The sequence below is a fragment of the Danio aesculapii genome, chromosome 14 (genome assembly GCF_903798145.1).
Source record: "Danio aesculapii chromosome 14, fDanAes4.1, whole genome shotgun sequence".
Taxonomy (NCBI): Eukaryota; Metazoa; Chordata; class Actinopteri; order Cypriniformes; family Danionidae; genus Danio; species Danio aesculapii.
The window spans coordinates 20334716-20357368 of NC_079448.1; the positions used below are offsets into that span (position 1 = coordinate 20334716).

Here is a 22653-nt window from a genome sequence, read left to right on the forward strand (position 1 = left end):
AAATGGTAGTAAAATATTTTTGCTACATCAAAAAGTTTAGTTATATTAAAGAGCCCATATTATGGGTTTTTGAAAAATGCCCTTCCATGTAGTGTGTAACATAGCTCTAAGTGAAGTGAAATATCAAGCTAAGGTTTAAATCTGAAAGTGTACAGTGTTTAAAACTATTGATTCATCTATAAAAGATTCGACTCATAATGCTTCAAACGAGTCGTCTTGATAACGAGTCATTAGGTGTTTCGTGATGACGCGGCTACGAAACACAAGTAGTTGCGCGCGCAAACCCAGGACATTTGAAACCTGCGGCCCGCCCACTAACACAGAAAAAAAAAAACCCACACACACACAGAGACGCACACAGACACCGGTCGAATGAAGTCACGCTGTGCAGATGGATATTATTGACAATAATTATTATTGTAATAATTATAATAAAAAATTATTAATTAAAGATGAAACCTCAGCAATATAGCCCAGCCTTGAGCAGTTCGAGTGCTTCTGGAAATTACATGCTTAAAAAGAATACTTCATCGGTTTGTAAAAGGAAGGATCAGTAAAGACTGTCAGAACATGGATTAGTGCATCATGAATCAGTTACTTCCCCCATTTTACAAGTGTAAGTACGTGCGATTAAAACTGTTGCCTCGTTTACTCTAGCTTACAAATTATGCATTTAGTTGTGTTTTGTTACTTGTAACCGCGTGTACTGTATCAGGTTAACTCTTTATTTTCTCATATCGCGTGTAAAGCCAGGTTGAAAACGCGACGCGTGCCGCTTTGTTTACGGATCGTCAGCTTTTCCTACACACATGCAACGATCAAGTTTCAAAATATTTCAGCTCAGATTCAAGGGAGCTGTCTAAATTGCACCCAGCAAGCTGAACTGGCGCTCTAGTCTAGGCGAACTGTGAGTGTGTGTTTGTGTGTGTGTGTGTGTGTGTGTGGTGCAGGGCCAGCTCTTTTCTTTAACTATTTACTAAAATGTCAAGCACATGATGTTTAACTAAATTTATTAGCTTGTTTTTTCAACTTTATTATAAATATATCACTAAAATGATAGGTCTGAAAAAAAGATTTAGTATCACATAACATAGAAATAAAACAAAAATACTTATTGCTACTCAGCAACAAACATATGAAACAGTTTTGGTACAGTTTGTATCAAATTGGTGAATGTTGGTACTCGTAGATTATCTATACTATAGTGATGCTAAAGTGTATGTTTATATGTCACCAGGACGTATACTGCATAACTTTAATTTCTTTATGTTTAAACAGATGCAATTTAAGTAGGCCTAGATTTTTAACCAAACTCGACTTTTTAAAATAACTTTAATTTAATAACCAATTATGGATAATGGCTCTTAAACTCTCTCTTTCTTTACCTCAAAGGCATTGCAATAAGTTATGGAATATGGGCTATTTCATAAATGTAATTGTATTTTCTTACAAGTATATTTCACTTAAAATAAATAGCGTGTCTTGTATCGTTACATTTTTAATTCCAAAACGAATATGTAAGTGTAGATGTAAGCATATTTTTTCTTAATCATTCTTTTAAAAAGAACACTATCATAAAAGATGAAAATTTTCAATTAAATATGTGACTGCTTTGAGCCCTAATAGGAAACCAAATAAACAACTATAATGAACAATTCAGACCGCAGAATAATTTTGAAAAGCGTGTGCATATTTGCGTTAAAACATTCAAATTTATTTGATTGTCCATTTGTATGGCAACCAGTTTTGAAATGTCTTCAGGTAAGCATTATATTTTGTCAACCTAAAACTTCCATGAAATATAAAATTCTATAATATTAGTTCTTTAAAATATTTCATTGTCTCAATCATGACTTTTATGACACCATGGCAGATGTTCATAGTACTGCCCAGTGAGTGAAGGCAGGCCTGGTTGAATGTGTAGATAAAGCGCCCATTATTACTTCTAGCTACCAAGGAGTAATGCTTTTGGGGTCCCACTTTATATTAAGTGTCGCTTATACCTGTGAACTTACATGGTAACTAGATGTGTAAGTAGTATGTAACTACAGTGTATGTACACACTGGTACATAGTAGTTACTTGTGTTATATTGGTGTAACTACACACATGTAACAGCCTACTGAATGGTATGTGTAAGTACAAATGTGTAACAGGACATTGGTAACAACACTAAGAAAGTACACATCTGTAACAAGAATTATGTAAGTGCATTGAGTAACAACAGTATGTACTTGCAGGTGTTTTCTCACTTCCACACCTGTTTGCATACCATGTACTTGTGAACATTGTATGACAGAAATAAAGCTTCATTAGAAGGTCTCACCTTGTGATACCAGTGTAATTACAGGGTAAATCCACATAAACTGTCCACTCAATATAAAGTGTAAAATAGTCACAAATTACTCTTTAACCTGTAAAATATCCTCTGTGCAACACTTTATTAAGTGTACTTACATAGTAACCCCACAGGAACTGTCCACTCAATATAAAGTGTAGTCACAAATTACTCTAACTGGTAAAATATCCTCTGTGCAACACTTTATTAACAGTGTACTTACATGGTAACCCCACAGGAACTGTCTACTCAATATAAAGTGTAAAATAGTCAAATTACTCTTTAACTTGTAAAATATCTTCTATGCAACACTTTATTAAGTGTATCTACATGGAAACTCCACAGGAACTGTCCACTCAATATGAAGTGTAAGTGTCACAAATTACTAATTCATCCACTGATGAATCCATGTACTTCCCACCTACATTCTGAAATGTTCCATGTTAATTATATTGTAACTGTGAACCTAAAAGTAATAGTATTAAATTCCCAAGTATTAATCCACAAATGTTTTTCAATAAGTAGACTATAGAGGACTAAAAAAGAAAACATGCAGCAAATGTAAACAATATTTATTAACATATTTATGCTCAATAGTGCAACACATATAAAGTAAAACCTTAGAAATATGGCTGCAATATAGAACCTTACAGACACTATGGAATTAAAGAGATTAAACATAATCCCATAAACAAAAAAATCTTAAGAGTAAATTAAAACTTTTAGATAAATGTTGGAAGTAACATCAGTTCACATTAAACGTACAGCAATTCACATTGAAGGGATAGTTTACCCCAAAATGAAATTATAAATTACTCCCCCTGCTGTTATTCCAAACCTGAGTCCTTCATTCAAAAAAAAAAAAAAAAAAAAAAAAAAAAAAAAAATACTTTTTTTATTTGTGTTCGTAAAAATATTTTAGCTGATTATTTTTTTATTATTATTATTATTATTATTATTATATTATATATATATATATATTTTACAATTATCTGACCCTCCATAGAAAGCCAGAGTTGCAAGGCATTTAGAGTCTAGAAAGATACAGTACCAACAACATCAAAAGAGTACATTTGTCTTCAGTGGTTCAATTGTAATGCTATGAAGCTATGATAATACTTTTGTGTGGACAAAAAACACATAATTTTACATTTTATTCTCTTCAGTGTCATTTCAGGTCTCAGGGGTTGGAACGACATGTGGGGTAACAATTAATAACTACTGATGTGAATCTACAATTTAACTTTAAACAACATCTGCACATAAGAGATTTGGATATTTCTATCTGAACTTATACTTTATTGGCAGAAGTTTGCGCTCTTGTTTGGCGTTTTCAATGACAGATTTTAAGTCTGTTGTCAGTGACTGCAGGCACCTCTTGGCAAAGTCAAAAAGTTTCTCCTCCTTGGTTCTGAATTTAGGGATGCTTCTGTAAAACTCAGCATCAACAAGCTGAATTTCAGCCACAACAGCTGTTAATGCGAGAGTATTGCGGTCAACCCCAACTTTGGCACATGCTTTACTAATGCTCCCTTCTTTTTTTATAGGCATTGAAAACTTTTTTGTACCGCCTTAGTACGTCATCAGGGGTTGTTGCTGTAGAAAGATAAAAGCTTAAGAAATAAAAAAAAAAAAAAAACAATGTGTGTCAAATACTTAAATGCACAAACCACACAAACCTGGCATGACCTATTGTGAATTAGTTTTTCCAAGGATGTCCCACATGGAACGAACATATATGAGGATGTATGCGCAAATATGAAACCTATAAGCAGTATACAGTATATGCACATATATGATATACTTAACCATTTTCAAGGTATGTCGCGGTTTGGAAAAGTCAAGGTTTTAAAACTGTACAACAGTTTTCAAGGGGGGACAACAGTATCTCTAGCAGAACATATTCCATTTTAAATTGTAAAAAAATGTTTTGAAACAAATAAAGACAAAATGAAGCAAAATTCAATAATTCATTTAGCCCGACACATTTACTGCTCCAAAATATTTTAAATGTTTCACAAAATAAAATATACTGTGTTCAAAACAAAATGTACTGTTGTTTTTTACCCAGACATTTAAAAAGAAAATATTTTTGAGCAGTAATTACAATACTGTGATACCGTGATATTTTTATCCAATGTTATCATACAGTAAGAATCTTATACAGGCCCATGCCTAATATATGATAATAAATATGTGTATGTATATGCCATATATAGGCAAAACTGAGGTGCATATATATGCCATATAGGTCTCCTGTAATGCTTCTTTATATCCACATATAAGCCTTACATGTACATACAAGTTATACTAATAAAAAACAAAATGCAAAAAAATTATGCGTCTAGCCAACACTTGAAATTTTATTCACATGTAATTGGCATGTTATGGAATTTAACTATGGCAAATAAGTGAGAGGAGATGAAAAACTATGTTTACATGTTTTCCTGAAACATTTTCAAGGCCAATTCTTTTTGTATTAAGATAGTGGAAAAGAAGAAAATAATATTTTTTTGTCTTATTTTTTTTTTATTGTACTATTTGATTGTTCTTAAGTAAATAAAAAAATACAATTTATTATATTTACGTTGTCTAGCACCTATAGATTTTAATAATTTAACTAATATGTAGGTAAACATATGTACATATAAACATACATATAAGCACATATATGTGTACATACAGTATATGTCTACATATATGCATACATAAAGTGTGTGTAAATATATGAATGTGCATATATGTACATATAATATAGGAAATGGCCAACTTTTTTATGTCATATATATTAAAAACCTATCTTAAAACATATATGTTTATATAGGTTCTTTCCATGTGGGGTTCTATTGACTAAGTACACATCAACAGAAAAATGGCATTCAAAAACAGGATATATGCTTACCACGTGTGCTGTGCTTGGTAGATTTTGACCTGCTGGCCCTCTTTGTCTTCTTATGACTCTTTCTCTTCTTCCGAGGAATATCACTATCAGGTGACTCTGAAGATGAGGAAGAAGTCATGGACTCCTCATCAGTGTTACTGGTGCTGCATTCAGTGCTTGTGTCCAAGACTTTCTTTACTTTTTTTGCCCCTCTGTCTATGGAAAAATAACAGATTTAGTTACATAAAAAGGCTAGCAGGCTTAGGCTAGCTACAGATGTGACTTTTATAAAAATCTTAACCAATTTTAAAATCATGGAATAAAACAGACATACTGTTTCTTACAGTCTTACAGCTAGAAATTAAGTCCAAAAAGAATATGGTTAATAAATTTGTCCAGTTTTTATGGCATGTTTGTGGCTCCCAAATTTTAACAAAGCGCAAGGTTTAGAATAAAATGTGTTTTTTTTTTTTTTTTGTTGTTGTTGTTGTTGTTCAAGGATCTTACGTCTTGATCAGAAGCAGTTAATAATAGGTCAAACCCCATTCAGGGGTTCAAATCAAACTTAAAATCAGCAACTGTAGTATGTGGCCAGCCTTTAAAATGTAATCTATTAATACTACTCAGCAGTTCAGAATTGATGTGAAAGTTAAAAAAAAAACTACTTGTTCAGTAAATATTAATTTTAAATCAAACACGTTAATACAACAAAACAGGTTTCTTACTTGACAATTTTAGGACAGTTTGGCGGAGAAAATCTCGTTCCTGTTTAAGTGTTTGTATTGTCTGGGCCATGAGCATCAGCTTGTCTTTTTCCAACATAGAGGAAGACCCATCATCTTGTCCTTTAAAAACAAACAATGTAGCACAATACAGTTATGGTACATACAACTGGTACATACATCTGGTACATAATGGTACATACAAGTGCCTGCTAAATAACTAAAAATGTACCTTGTGTAATATGGAGTATATAAAAGTGGCTATAATTTCCCTCAAGCATACGCTAGCACAAGCGGTTTCCGTAATACTGATTTATTTGATGGCTTTTTCCCCAAATCCACCGTGAAAACTAAACAATAAATACAAAACAAATTAACTTAATACAAATCAAAACATGCATAAGCAAACAAACAAACTTTAGAAACTTCAAACACAAAATACAAATAATAAAGCAAAATACCTCGTTGGCTGCATGCTATATGAAAGAAATTGTCTCTTAAATCACTTGAAGTCCTTGTTGAAGTCAATACATTCATTGACGAGCACATGCAAACAATTCATGTTTGCCGATCGCTTGCTAACAGGAAGTGATAACCTCATAAGCAGTCAGCCATTTTATACAACCTCATAGATTTCAAATTAAAAGTCCCAAACAAAATAAATTCCCAAATAATACATGTAACTTATTCTCAATAACAAGAAATTATCTTTGTAAATTATGTATACAAGTTGTTTGTTTTCTAAGTAACAACAAACAGTTACACTCCCACCAAAAATCGCACAATGTGAGATTTCTCAGACTGCAATACGGTCAATAATTTACCCTTTTCACTTCAAAATGGAAACATTCTGTTAGCCACTTAAATCTTCACACTCTTAATCAGCTTCAAGCAGAACAACAACTTTATGTATAGGTCTTTCGAGAAACCCAGTTTTAATTACGGATTTAAATTTTTTGTCAACTGTTGTATCACTAACCATCAATTTTAATTTCCTCACTCTACCATCTGCACCTGGATAAACTTCTACAACTCTAGCCAACTTCCATTCATTACGTGGTGACAGATCGTCTTGAAGAAGGACAATGTCATTAACTTTTAAGTTTCTTTTATTCTTGTGCCACTTTTGTCTTGGCTGCAAGTTTAAAAGATACTCCTTTTTCCATCGAGTCCAGAATTCATTTACCAAATACTGTACTCTGCGCCATCCTTTTCGCAGATAAAGATCTTTTCTTGTAAACTGTCCTGGTGGAGGAAGAATGATAGTAGACTTCATAGCAAGAATTCATTCAAATGTTCAGTGGTGAGTGGTCTGCTATTAACAACGGCCATAACCTCATACAAAAATGTCCGTAGAGAGGTACTGTCGAGCCTCTGTGCAGACTGATCTAGAATGGCAGAAAGAACACTTCTTATTTGCCTTTCCCAGACCCACCCATATGAATTGCTGCTGGAGGATTCATAAGAAACTCACATCCTAGAGCTTTAACTCTTTCTTGATCCATACCTTTCATGAGTTCTGCAAACTCCCTTTTCGCTCCAACAAAATTTGTTCCTTGGTCACACCTTAACTGACGAACATTTCCTCTTATTGCAATGAAAGCTCTTAAAGCATTGATAAATGAATCAGTCGTCAAGTCGTCAATCATCTCTATGTGTATGGCCCTTGAACATAAACAAGTAAGCAAAAGACCATATCTCTTGAGCTCCTTTCTGCCTTTTTTAATATAATTTGGACCAAAGCAGTCAATACCAGCATAAGTGAAAGTTGGAGTTGTTTCCATTCTATCTTGAGGTAAGTCACCCATTTTTTGGTTTTCTGCTGGCCTTCTATACTTCCTACACTTGACACATTTGAAGATGTGAGACGAGACTGCACTGCTACATCCCAGGATCCACCAACCATTAGCTCGCAATTCGTTCATTGTCATTCCACGTCCTTGATGACGTACCTTTTCGTGATAGTGCTTAATAAGCAAGGCTGACATATGGCTGTTCTTGGGAAGTATTATCGGATGCTTGACATATGGATGCATCGTAGCTTGACTTAAACGTCCTCCAACTCTCAGGATGCCTTCTTCATCCAACAATGGCTTTAACTTATACAACCTACTATCTCTAGTCTTGGCAACTACTTTCTTCAATTTCAAACACTTTATCTCATCTGAGAATGCATTCCTTTGAACCAGTTTAATGATGAAAAGTTCTGCTTCTTTCCTTTCTTCCAGACTTGTACTTTCATTTGTTGGTTGCTTTACACCTGTGAATTCTTTGATTTTACGTTTCAGTCTAGCAACTGCCTTCACAACTCTTGACCAGTCAGAAAACTTCAGTAGGTGATCCAATAATGATCTGCCGTCCTTTGAAGCAGTGTTACACACAACAACCTTGCGAATTTCAGGATCGTCTTCCTTGGTTTCTCCCACCTTGCATTGTCTTACTTGTAGTTTTGTTTGCCAAAGAAACTTTGGTCCTGTGAACCAATTTGAGATTTTAAGTTGCTCTGCAGTCAAACCTCAGGAAGCATGATCAGCTGGATTATTTTCAGAAGCAACGTAAGCCCATTGTTCAGGTTTGGTACTGAATCTTATTCTCTGAATGCGATTTGCTACAAACACATGAAATCGCCGGGCATCATTGTTTATGTAACCAAGAACGACTGTAAAATCAGTCCAAAAGAAGTCCTTCAAATCTTGAATTTCTAGCTCCTTTCGAAGCATATCACTTATTTGCACTGCAACAACTGCTGCTGTGAGTTCTAACCTTGGTACAGTTGTAACTTTAGTAGGTGAAACTCTTGCTTTTCCCATCACCAAACAGCAATGAACTTCATTAGACTTGTTAATGGTTCGCAGGTAAGTACATTCACCATATCCAGTGACACTTGCATCTGCAAAATGATGGAGCTCATACATTGTGGTATCATCGAAATTTGAAGGTAAGAAGTCTCTCTTGATTTCCATTTCAGCTAGACTGGGTAAATCTCTGATCCAGGACTCCCACCGAGGTCTCAGTCTCTCTGGAACTTCCTCATCCCAACTAACTTTATCTTTGCACATTTCCTGGAGAATCTGCTTACCAAGAAGAACAAATGGTGCCATGAACCCTAGAGGATCATATACAGAGGCCACGTTAGAAAGCACACCTCTTCTGGTCAAAGGATTAGGTTTCACTTGAACTCTAAATTTAAAAAAAGAGTCAGATGTAATGTACCACTCTACTCCAAGAGCTCTTTCCATTTGAGGTAAACTCAAAGCCATATCTAGATCTTTAACAATGGCCCGTTCACTTTCTGGAATGGTTGCCATCACACTTTCACTGTTAGAAACAAATTTGTGGAGTCTTAACCTGCCAGTGAAGCAAAGTTCTCTTGATTCTTTGATAAGCTGAATAGCTTCTGTCTCAGTGTTAACGCTTATAAGACCATCATCTACATAGAAATTTCTTTGAATGCAGCGGATGGTATCTTCACTATACTGGCCATGGCCTTGTGTTGCCAGATGTTTCAAGCCAAAATTCGTACAACCAGGTGATGAGGCAGCTCCAAACAAATGAACGCCCATTCTGTAGACTGATGGTGCAATCTCTAAATTTCCATTCTCCCACCACATAAAATCGCAGGTAATCTTGATCCTTCTTACTCACATGAAACTGGTGGAACATTCTTTCAATGTCACATGTGATGGCGATGGGACCCTTTCGAAAACGGCAGAGAACTCCTACCAATGCATTGGTTAAGTCAGGACCTGTAAGCAGATGGTCATTAAGAGAGGAGTCTTGAAACTTAGCAGAACAGTCAAATACTACACGTATTTTCCCTGGTTTCTGTGGATGATAAACTCCATGATGTGGAATATACCAAACTGGACTGTTGTTAATTTCTTCTTCAGGAACCTTCTCTGCATCACCACGTGAAATGATGTTATCCATAAATTTTACATAGTCCTCATAATACTGCTGATCTTTCTTAAATCGCCTTTTAAGACATTTCAGACGTTGAACTGCACATATCTGATTATTAGGAAGGTTTGGCTTTTCTCTTCTAAATGGTAATGGCATTTCATAATGACCATCCCTTTTCTGTGTGATATTTTCTTTTAAAATTGACAAGAACCTGAGATCTTCTTGGGACACCGGATCAGTCTTTTCAGCTCTTTCAGAGAAGTCAGATTCGAGGACCTTTATTATTTCTGAAGGACCAATTTCTTTTACTTTAATTCGACTCACATAGTGTACTTCAGTTTTGAGGTTAACAGCAGAATCCATAATTGGTGTTACTTGCCTTACAACTATACGATGGCTGGTTCCAATATTATCTCCATAATCCACAAGAGGATTACCATGACCCACAATGTTCCATCCAAGGTCAGTACGTTGTGCATAAGGCTGATCGTCTTGTCCAGAAACTACTTCCCTTGGAAGAAGAGCTAGTGAGCAATTATATCCAATAAGCAAACCTACTTCACAATCCTGTAGAGGTGCTATCTCATCTTGAAGATGACTTAAATGAGACCAAGCATTCGCAGTTTCATTAGTTGGTATGTGAGTTCTGTTGGCTGGAATAAACTCCCGAGTGTACACTGGTGGTAAAAGTATCCTTTTACCAGAATAAAATCCTCTGACTTGAAGGTCTGTTACCCTTTGGGAGCTTATCGCTGTGGTTCTTGAAGTCATAGTAGAAAGCTTGAGCTTAACTTGTTCTTTGCTGGCATCTAATGCTTCAGCTACTTCATTTAAAATGAACGTCGTATCACTTTGGGAATCTAATAGGGCATAAACGAGAACTTCTTGAGCTGGTTGAGTTATAGATGAGATCCAAACAGGAATTATTGCTGCTGTTTGAGTGTTAGTTTCATCAAGAATCACTCTATTGGATGTAACCACTGTAGTTATTGCGTTAGGCTGATTCAATTGAGGTCTTTCTTGGTGCCTTCCTTGACTTGAGCTCAATTTAACTTGTGGAAATTTGGGATTTTCCTTAATTCGCTCCTCATGTAAGCAAGTTGGATGCCTCTTGTGGCACACATCACATACACTTCTGTTCTTACAATTCTTTGAGAAATGGCTAGGCCTGAGGCAACCAAAGCATAACTTTTCAGCTTGAACAAATTTAATCTTGTCTGAAATTGAATTCTCCATAAACTTCCCACATTTATGCAAAATGTGTCCCGGCTTCTGACAGAAAATACACACCATGAAAGGTCTTTCACTAGTACTTGTCGTTAAGGTCTTTACTCCAAAGCTTTGACGTTTTTGAGACTTAGGGGTTTCAACTTCACTGAATTTAAGTGCTTGCAAGGATGTAACAGGATTGCAAGCAATCTTCACTTCTCTCGTCAAAAACTTGACAAATTGACTGAAGGAAGGAAATTGGTTAGTCTCCTCTTCGATTTCAATGACCTTTCGATTCCAGCTTACTACTAACCATTCTGGTAACTTTGAAAGAATCATCCGGTTCTCATTACAATCATTCAAGATTTCTAATGCCTTGATGTGAGCCATAGCAGCTTCACAACTGCGAAGAAAATCAACAAGTTCTCTTAGGTCAAAACTGTCTCTATAGCCCATCTTAGGCCATAAGCTTGGAGCTTATCTCTATATGACTTTGCAATTGTGAACTGATTCCCATATCTCTCCTCTAAAACTTCCCATGAAGCAGCATAAGCAGATTCAGTTTTAAGTAAGAAATATCCATCAAGTGCCTTCTTAGCTTGGCCACTTACATACCTACGAAGATAATAGATCTTTTCTTTGTCTTGAATGTTTTTCTGATCAATTAATGTTTCAAAAGAAATTTTCCAATCACTGTACTTCAATGGATCACCACTGAATACTGATGGTTCAGGAACTGGAATTCTACTTGCACTTAAAGCACTCACCAGCAACTTCACAAGATCTGTTGTACTTTCATTTGAGGAGGTAGTGGTCACAGCTTGTGGCACTGAAGATATTTTCAGAGAGTCTTTCTGATCTTCTATGACTGCTTCTTGATCATACACTTTCATTCTTGCTCGTGCTACCTTCAAACTTTTCTCTGCTTCCAACTGCTTTATCTTTCTTCTTTTTTCCTCAAGAGTCTTTTGTAAGGCTTCATGTTCCTCTTCCAATTGAGATTTAATTTTGGCTTCCTCTTCTTCTCTTTTTATTCTTAGTTTTAACTCTTCTGATTCTTGCACTAAACGACGTTTTGCAGCTGCTGCCTCTTGATCAGCTATCTTCTTTTTAACTTGAGCTTCTAGAAGCTGAATTTCCTGCTGTTCTTTATTTTGTTCTTCTAACACTTCAAGAACAGCCTTGCTTGCAGCAGCATCAGCCGCAGCATCTTGTCGCTTTACAGAAGACCTACTTGAACACTCTGAGGATGCTTTCAAGATAGAAGAGACAAAGCTTGACTCACTTGATGTACTTGACTTGAAAAGAGAACTTGCTTCCGGCCAGTCTTCGTTTTCCCTTTCTGGAGTCCTTCCTTGCAAATGACTTGAGGCTCTAGATACAATAAAGTTAGAAACGTCCACACACAAATCCACTCTTCTACGTGTTTCTTGCTCTGGTGTTAAAATCTTGCGCAGTTCATCATATACACGCTGAACATCTTCAGAGAGACCCACAACATCACCAATAATGTCATTGAGAATATCATCAGATAACGTCTCCTTTGGCTGTGATAATGTCCGCTTAGAAGATTTGACATATGTTTTCCATTTGTTGTACAGATAGGTGAACCTTTGTTGAAGTGACTTTATCTTTGCAGCTTGCATTTCTTAACCTTTCTCTGTTAGAGTTCTTTTTCTTTGACTTTGTCTTAATTGTTGCTCGTCTTTTTGAGCTTGACCTCCCTCATAACTTAATTTAGCTTGATCTTGCACATCTGCAGTATCTCTAATACTTTCTTTAACTTGAAGTGTGGGGTCACATGGTTCTGACATTGAGAAACTACATTAACTCAAATTTGAAAAGTAGATTATACATAGGCGATATCTAAATCAATCTTGACAATTACCTGAACAATGTACTTATGTTTAGGATTAAACACTAGAAATGTCAATAAATAACTTCCAATAACACTGCATAAGATATAAAATGTGCTAATCTTTCTAATCAAATGTTTTAAACACTCATTATAAACACCACAATCCCTTTAAAATATATATATATATATTAAATAACCAACAGCATTTTCAAAACAGCATTCATTTAACTCTAGAAAATTCAATAAATACTTCAATACATATAGGCTACAATCTTAAATGAAGTGTGAGCAAATAAATTATTCTTACACACCTCACAAATGCACTTTAATTAACAATTCTTTGGAAACCCTTACAAACCTTTTAAACAACTCTTAATACCTAAACACTTGACCACTTAGTCCATTGTTGTGTATTTGTTTGTTTGTATTGTGTGCATCTTCTTAAAGCTCCATATATGTGCATCTGTTTGTGTGTGCATATGTTTGCTCATCTGTTAGTCCTTCGACCATGCTCTCCACGCGTTGCTGATATGTGCCAATCCTGTCCACTCAGCAAACATGCCGTCTCTTGCGTCGCCCACTCGTGTAGTTGAACAGTGCGAGTTTTCACTATAATTTCCCTCAAGCATACGCTAGCACAAGCGGTTTCCGTAATACTGATTTATTTGATGGCTTTTCCCCCAAATCCACCGTGAAAACTAAACAATAAATACAAAACAAATTAACTTAATACAAATCAAAACATGCATAAGCAAACAAACAAACTTTAGAAACTTCAAACACAAAATACAAATATAAAGCAAAATACCTCGTTGGCTGCATGCTATATGAAAGAAATTGTCTCTTAAATCACTTGAAGTCCTTGTTGAAGTCAATACATTCATTGACGAGCACATGCAAACAATTCATGTTTGCCGATCGCTTGCTAACAGGAAGTGATAACCTCATAAGCAGTCAGCCATTTTATACAACCTCATAGATTTCAAATTAAAAGTCCCAAACAAAATAAATTCCCAAATAATACATGTAACTTATTCTCAATAACAAGAAATTATCTTTGTAAATTATGTATATAAGTTGTTTGTTTTCTAAGTAACAACAAACAGTTACAGTGGCATTAGTGCAAGATCAAGTATTTATATTTCCATAAAAGTACAATAGAACAAGACTGGCATTGGCTGTTTTTTTTTTTTTTTTTTTTTTGTTAAAGCTAAAACATTTCAGCAAACAGTTGTGGTTGATGTGGTTCATTTTCAAATACGTTGGCTTGGTCTATCTTATACCATGATTGCACATTCAAAGTAATTTCTTTGTAAGTAAATACAAACTCACCTGGTTCTGGAGTAATGGTTTCCACCGCAACAACAGAAAGGTCATTGTCATCGTCTTTATCATGGTGTACTTTATGAATTTTTTTGGGATGATTCAGGTGGTTCTGTAAAAACAAAAAAGGAAATGGTTGCTGCTCTTGTCTGTCAAACTACCGCAACATTACTGGAGCAACAACTTCTAAAACACTTCATGTAAAATGGTTTAACTTCGCCAAGAGTATGATCAGTTGGTTATCAATTTTTTTCTCAAACATTTTACCCACTTTCATTTTTTCCTATAGGACCAATATAGAAAAAGCTTGATGTGGCTTAAATAAACACATAAAAACAAACATGTGTATTTGTAAAAAAATTCAAATGTGTATTGTGTCCTAATATTATAAAAACATTATTCAATCCTACATTAATTTTCTTGTTGCACTTATAAGGGTCAAAATTAAATTTAAATAGACTAGTGGTCAAATATGCTGATCACTGATTTCACCATTAAAAATACAATCAGCAAATGTGTTTTTTTTTTTGCATATTCAGTACTATTGTGGCGATGCGAGGTTTAACAACCACAGATAGACCCGCCTTCTGAGTCCATATAGGGAAATACCTCAATTATAAAAAAAATATAAAAATGGATCAATAGAGGGACCCAGTGGAGAAGTGAGGAGGTGTTCTGTGGGTTGGTTCGAGGAAGGAGATGGTCTGAGCGGAAGTGAAGGTTTAGCGAGTTTTCAGAGAAGCCACTTGCCAGAATAACGGAGTGTTCTAAAAAAAAAGGTGATTGATGTTTTTTTTTTAAAGCGCAACTGTACTAATCTGCACTAGTTGTTGATAAAAAGAATCCTGGGTCACCTGAATGTTGTGTCCGTGAGTAAGAACCTTTCGAAATCTGCTACGTTCAAGTAAAAACTCTTCACCTCAATCATCGTATCCTCCGGAGGCCACGTCATCTGTGGTAAAAGTTGATCCTGGTACTACTAAACTAGTGCGTACAGGATCCACAGACCCTAGCACCACACACTCCATTTCCTGGTGTGAGTAGAGATTTTTGAATTCCCTGTTTGTTTGTTTAGTTTTTTTCTATTTCAAATAATTTGATTGGAGTAATTTTGTTTTGCTTGTTGACGCTCGTTTATTTTGTATGTTTTTGCTTTTGTTATTTTTTGTTATGTTTTGACTGTTGCCATATTGTGAAACTGCCTTTTTTATGAGTGGTTGTTACAGTTATTTTTGTTGTGTTTTCTTCCCTTTACGGAAGTAAAAATAAATAATACTGGGCATTAAGTCTTTGCTCATGTATAATGTTGACTGAATATTTCGTGTGTTTTGTTGTCTGTTACTTTAGTTGAGAATATACCCGAGTTAAATTTTGAATGTTGTTCAATTTATTTATTCATTTGTGTAACGGATGGTTGTCTCCTGCTTTATCAGGTTATACGTTATCAAGGGGAATTTTGCAGAATCTAATTTATATTCTTTTTGACAGGTTTCAATCCTGTCTGGCGCCCGAACAGTTCTTTGCTTTAATTCTTAGTGTAAATTAATTTGTTTAGTGCAGAAGTCATTAATACTATTTTTTTTTTGTTTTCCGAGGTGAAATGGTGTATACCAAGAGTCCTGTGGGAAAAGATTTTTTTTTTCTTTCTTCATTGTTTATACAAATTAATGACTTTATATTGAAATGTACATTGCCACCGTTACACTATTTGTATATGGTTTTACACATAGCATGGTTAGTTATTAGTGTATAAAAAGTGTGTACATTAAACTATAATTTGAAGTAGTTTAAGTATAGTAACATTCATTTTTTTATTTAGTAAAGGCTTGATTACGGTTAAGCATATTGCACATAAAAGTTAACTTATATCTAACCTTTGTTAGTCAGTTTAGATGAGTTACTGCATGAGACTACTAATATTAACGTTAAATCATTACAAATCATCGAACTGTAGATTAAATTACCTTCACTCAAGAGGTCAGCTTCAGCTTCGCTGCATTGGGGGCAGTTCCTCTTCAAAGAAATCGTCTTTTTTCGTGGCATACTGAAGAAAAATTCGCTAAAGAGTTAGGGCTAACAATTTGCAAATAGACGCATCATGAGCGAGAACCATCTGCTCTGATAGGGAAATTGGCGGTTCATTCAGTAGTCCAATCAAAACTTATGTAACGTGACGTGACAACTGTGACGTTTCATTGTAAACAGCCAGTTATCGACAAGGCGCCAAATTTACTAATAGGAAAGCAAGGCAAGCGGCTTTCAGTTATACATTAGCTGTATCTGTTATAGCGCTATGCATACAGGGAAATTAAAAAAGATTACACGGCTTTGCAGCGGTGGAAAACATAGGAAATTAGTGATCAAATGGCTACAGAGGAAAGGCTTGCTTTGTAAAGCACCTCATTGTCGCCAGTGTGGAAAAAAGATGAGTATTAAAGCCCACAGTGGACGTGATGGTTACATATGGTAAGTAACGTCAAGCACAAAGCTTGTTTAACTCGCTGTTTTGATTGCTAATTTTAACATAATTTAAGTAAGTTTCCTTGAATACTATGTTATAGATTATCATAATTTTTTCACTTTTATTTTAGGACATGCCGAAGAAACAAGCATCGCAGAATTACACTCTCCATTTGCGAAGGATCACTGTTTCATAACTCCAGAATTCCTTTGGTAAAGTGGATGGAATACATATAGAGGTAATCTAATAATAATTAACTTAATGTCATTGCGGTCGATCGCTAGCCTTGTTAGGTATTTTTCATGTGTAATATAAATGTAAGATTATCAAGAAATATAGTTTAATACTATTTGCCCAGCCACTTCAGCAACACACTCCTTATTGTTTATGAATAGAGTTTGTATAGGTGAAGAATCTGTGTTATATCTGTGTTAAAATACATTTTATCTGAAAAGCTAGCATTGTGTGTGTATATATATATATATATATATATATATATATATATATATATAATTAACCAAAACAATTTTCTTATAAGATTTTCACAGGGTCTACATTTAAGACAAATTGACTTGATGGATGATGGTGTTGCCAAAACTTCAACAACATTGTCCAGAATGAACAAATTGCTCAGAAAGGTAACTTAATTAATGACATATGCACACATATACAATGCAGGCTTTTTCACTTTTACATTTAACAGCACCTTACTCAACCAATTTAATTCAATTAGGTTAATTAGTACAAATTTCCTATGGCTATTTTTTTACAGGTTTGCATCAAGGCATTGAGTAATTTGAAAAGAAGAACAGGCCTTAGAGTTGGTGGAAAGTCAAGACAGAAGTTTGTGGCCATAGATGAGTCCAAGTTTGCTCACAAGAGAAAGGTATGTTTCATGTGAAAATGTTTATACTGTATACTTAGTAAATTTTACTGTGTTGAAATACTAAAGTTCATTAACCTGCATTCAGTAATACTTACAGAGTTAACATCACATCAAAATAGCACATGTAATCAAAAGCAGGGATATGGTTTTTATATATAAATGCAAATTCCTGTATGTTCTGACGTCAGTGGGGTGACCCTTGCGGTTTTAATGTAAATTTCTTCATTCAGGACATCATGTGATTGTACCCAATAATTACAGATTTCACTATTTTCCTGTGTCTCCGGAAAGTAATGTCTATAATGATATTTGTGTAGTCCTTCAATCTACACATATGAGGAAGCTGATGTCAATGTGAAAAACAATGAAAAAGATTTGAATGTGTTCATGTGAATTTTATGCTTTTACTTTTGAGTATGCACCATGTTTTATTATCCTCTGCAAATCATCTGTTCTTACAATCTTTATTTAATATTTAATAGACAATAACCTGAAATTTATACCTAAATATTAATTTCAAAACGTTATATTATTATACCTAACTCAAGAGTTACACATTATACATAATATTTTAAGAAATTTAAACAATTTCATTTTGAAATTTAAACAAATTTTGGACTGACTAGTAATTTATTTATCAGGTTGAAATTAAAGGTGTACTAAATAACTGCAGACACTTGCATTTTTAAAATTCTATTTTATGCATTGATGAAGACACAATGGCACCACACAAGTTAGTGGCCATCTAGCAGCAGCAGTGTGCAGTTCTGTCCTCAGACTAAAGAACTAGGTATAGACCAATTGGTTTAAAGATTATTCAGATGATTATTAAACTGCTTTTTAAGTTAATTGAGATAGATGCATGGTGAAAAAGAACTATGGTCAGTCATTGGGAGATTTTACTGCTCTTACAATTTCTGTTGTTTCTTGTGTTCATTACTTTTCAGTTTAATCGTGGCCGCTTTTGTACTACTTGGCAGAGAAGAAAAGGATGGGTTTTTGGGATGATGGAGGTTAAAGGAGATCGCCGCCTACCAGTCTTAAAGATGGTAAAGGACCGTTCCAGGACCACACTGGTGCCCATCATCACAAGGCACATCAGAAGGGGGTCAACTGTTTACAGTGACAATTGGAGGGCATATCTGAATGCATTACAACCTTTACGATACAGACACCTAACTGTTAATTACAGTGAAAATTTTGTTGATCCCCAAACTGGCTGTCACACACAACATATTGAAAGGGCTTGGCTTGCCATCAAGGCACAGGTATCAAGATTAAGGGGTAACAAGACTACAAAACTATTGAGAGAACATTTGAAATTCATTCAGTGGCACTACTGGCTGGGAAGGCGAAATAGTAAAGGTGCCTTAGCACAGCTGATCCATGACATTAGAAAAGCATACCGGGTTCATTGACAATATATATGCCATTTTTTTCTCTTTTATTTGCTGTTTATATTGTGACATTTCTTCAGATTCTAAAATTTCCTGATAATACAATTAACTTGTTTTAATACATTCATAGCTTACTCAAAATACTTGTGTAAAATACTATGTTGCAGAGTAAAAATCAAATACGAATGTGACAGTTTTGATTTAATAGATCATGGGATATTATTTACAGCACTGATTGTTTTCTTTTTTGCCCTTTTAAATGTTTCTTTTGTGATATCTGGCACTCTGTTGAACAATCTGACTTTACAGTCACAGTGTAAATTACAATATTCTGTTACTTTGCTAAAACATTGAAACTGCAATGCAATAAAGTTACACAACATATTAAATATACTATTCCTTTGGATTCACCATGCATTTTCCCTTGCTACAGTTATATGAGGACATGAAAGGACAGTTCATGAGAAGTTACCATGTCAGTACATTGTTAATCTGTTCGATTTGGATTTATATTACACAGTAGTTTGTGATACATTTTGCTAGTACACTTTAAAAAAAAAAATGTTACACTTTATTTACATACAGTATGTACACATTGGGTGGACGGTTTCTGAGGAGTTTCCATGTAGGTACACTGTTGTTAAGCAGTTGCACGGAGGATTATGTTTTATATATTACATAGTAATTTGTGACAAATTTACACTTTATATTGAGTGGACAGTTCCTGTGGGGTTACCATGTAAGTACACTGTTAATAAAGTGTTGCACAGAGGATATTTTACAAGTTACAGAGTAATTTGTGACTATTTTACACTTTATATTGAGTGGACAGTTCCTGTGGGGTTACCATGTAAGTACACTGTTAATAAAGTGTTGCACAGAGGATATTTTACAAGTTACAGAGTAATTTGTGACTATTTTACACTTTATATTGAGTGGACAGTTCCTGTGGGGTTACCATGTAAGTACACTTAATAAAGTGTTGCACAGAAGATATTTTACAAGTTAAAGAGTAATTTGTGACTATTTTACACTTTATATTGAGTGGACAGTTTATGTGGATTTACCCTGTAGTTACGATGGTATCACAAGGTGAGTTCTTCTAATGAAGCTTTATTTCTGTCATACAATGTTCACAAGTACATAGTATGCAAACAGGTGTGGAAGTGAGAAAACACCTGCAAGTACATACTGTTGTTACACAATGCACTTACATAATTCTTGTTACAGATGCGTACTTTCTTAGTGTTGTTACCAATGTCCTGTTACACATTTGTACTTACACATACTATTCAGTGGGCTGTTACATGTGTGTAGTTACACCAATATTACACAAGTAACTACTATGTACCAATGTGTACATACACTGTAGTTACATACTACTTACACATCTAGTTACCATGTAAGTTCACAGGTATAAGCGACACTTAATATAAAGTGGGACCAAATATATATTACAAACTCGATTATTGTAACCATTTTGAATAAAATGGAATGTGTTACCGTAGTTTTTAGAGCTAGGGTGCAGCTATTTTGGAATGTTGCGGTGTCTGACGTCACGGGGTTGGTTCAGACTTGTGTCTAAAATATAATTTTTTTTATATGTTTACTATTTTTCTTTTTTTTTTAATACTGTTCATTTGATGTGGTTTGGTCTACTCTCTCCACTGGTGCAGCGCTGCCTGACACGGTGATTTACATTCAGACTAATGCAACGATTAAAATAATCTTTCAACATTGAATATGAAGGACGAAAAAACTGTGATGTGAAAAACTGCACCGATCTTAGTTTGGTTTGAACATGAACAGAAGTGAGGGGCTGTATAGTGAAAAGTGAAAGTACCCGCCTCCATTACGTCAGGTACCAGATCTTGTTAAAGACATTGAGGGCAGTCAGGCATAATAATACAGAGAGTGGACCATCAATCGATCGGTAATAAAAGAAAAATTTAAAAATGTATAATTGTATTTTTATGTTTTGGACATACAGTTGAAGTCAGAATTATTAGCCCCACTGAATTATTAGCATTATTATTAGAATTTTTCAACAAATTTCTAAACATAAATAGTTTTAAAAACTCATTTCTAATAACTGTTTTATTTTATCTTTGCCATGATAACAGCACATAATATTTGACTAGATATTTTTCATAACACTAGTATTCAGCTTAAAGTGACATTTAAAGGCTTAACTGGGTTAATTAGGTTAACTAGGCAGGTTAGGGTAATTAGGCAAGTTATTGTATAACGATGGTTTGTTCTGTAAACTATCGAAAAAATATCGAGGGGCTGATAATTTTGACCTTAAAATGGCTTTAAAAAAATTAAAAACTGCTTTTATTCTAGCTGATATAAAACAAATAAGACTTTCTCCAGAAGAAAAAATATTATCAGACATATGTAAAAATTTCCTTCCTCTGCTAAACATAATTTGGGAAATATTTAAAAAAGATAAAAAAATTCAAAGGAGGGCTAATAATTCTGACTTTAACTGTAAGTGTAATGGTTGTATTTGCACCAGCTCTGTGATGCACATCCAAAACTTCACACATTGTGTTAAATTAGGATTTCCAGTCTCCGTGTTCAGTCCATTACGTCCACTGTATCTGTTCAGCTGAGGGAACGGAACCAACCTCGTGACATCAGACACAGTGATATTCCAAAGTAGCTGCACCCTAGCTCTAAAAATAAAAACTATTGTAAAACATGCTCTTTTCTTCAATAATGGTTACATTAATCGAGTTTGTTTAATATATTTTCACTAAACTGGAAATCAATTTAAAAATTATCATTACAAGTCATCATTTACTCAACCTTCACTTGTTCCAATCCTGTTTAAGTTTCTTTCATCTGTTGAACAAAACAGAAAACCTATAACCACAATCCATAATTTTGTTATAATGGTCATGGTTTCCGCTACAACAAAATTCATCCCGCCACGGATACATTACAGCTTCTCATTCAAAATATTCGGTTTTTTTTTTTTTTAAATAGCGGGTGATAATCGCACCAAAAACGTATTAAAAGGTAAGTAAATTATAACAGCGTAAACTTCTGTAACAGTAGTGGTGTGCATTCTTTGTTTAACCCTTTAAGGTGATGTGCTGACTGACTGACAGACAGGTGCGTGATGCGTGAGGTCAGCAAACACGACGTAGCTTTCAGTTATTATGAACAGTTTCCATAAATATATTTTATATATAGATAAAGGTCTGTGGTTCTGCATACAATGACTTTATCTTGCTGGAGTTTATAGCCGTTTCACTTTACATCAGGATGCATTAATGCCGCTCTGTAGGTCTATTAGAGACATTCATAAATATTCCTAGCAAATCAAATCTAAGAAGTTTTGTGCACGAGCAGAGAAAATCAGCGCTCGACCACAGAGATTGACATGCTCGTAGGCTATTACATGAATGCGATCTCGACTTAATACTGCGCTCACGACATTTGTCAATGAAATAACGCCACATGTAGTTGGTAGATCTGTGTAAAATGCCCAACAGAGTCTGCCGCCACAGCTGGAAAAAATCCTAGAGGAAACACTGATGGTTATAATTTATTTTTAACGGTTAAAGACTTTCAGCTTTAATCAAAATATAACGTTTTGCGCTCAACTAAAGAACGAAAATAAAACAGGTTTGGAACATATTAGAGGTGGGTAAATGATGACAAA

General features: G+C 34.7%; 1 pseudogene; it reads right to left on the bottom strand.

Annotated features, from left to right (window-relative positions):
- Nucleotides 1-3461: 3461 nt before the first annotated feature.
- LOC130240876 (coiled-coil domain-containing protein 106-like) lies at nt 3462-16276 on the bottom strand (annotated as a pseudogene).
- Nucleotides 16277-22653: the final 6377 nt, after the last annotated feature.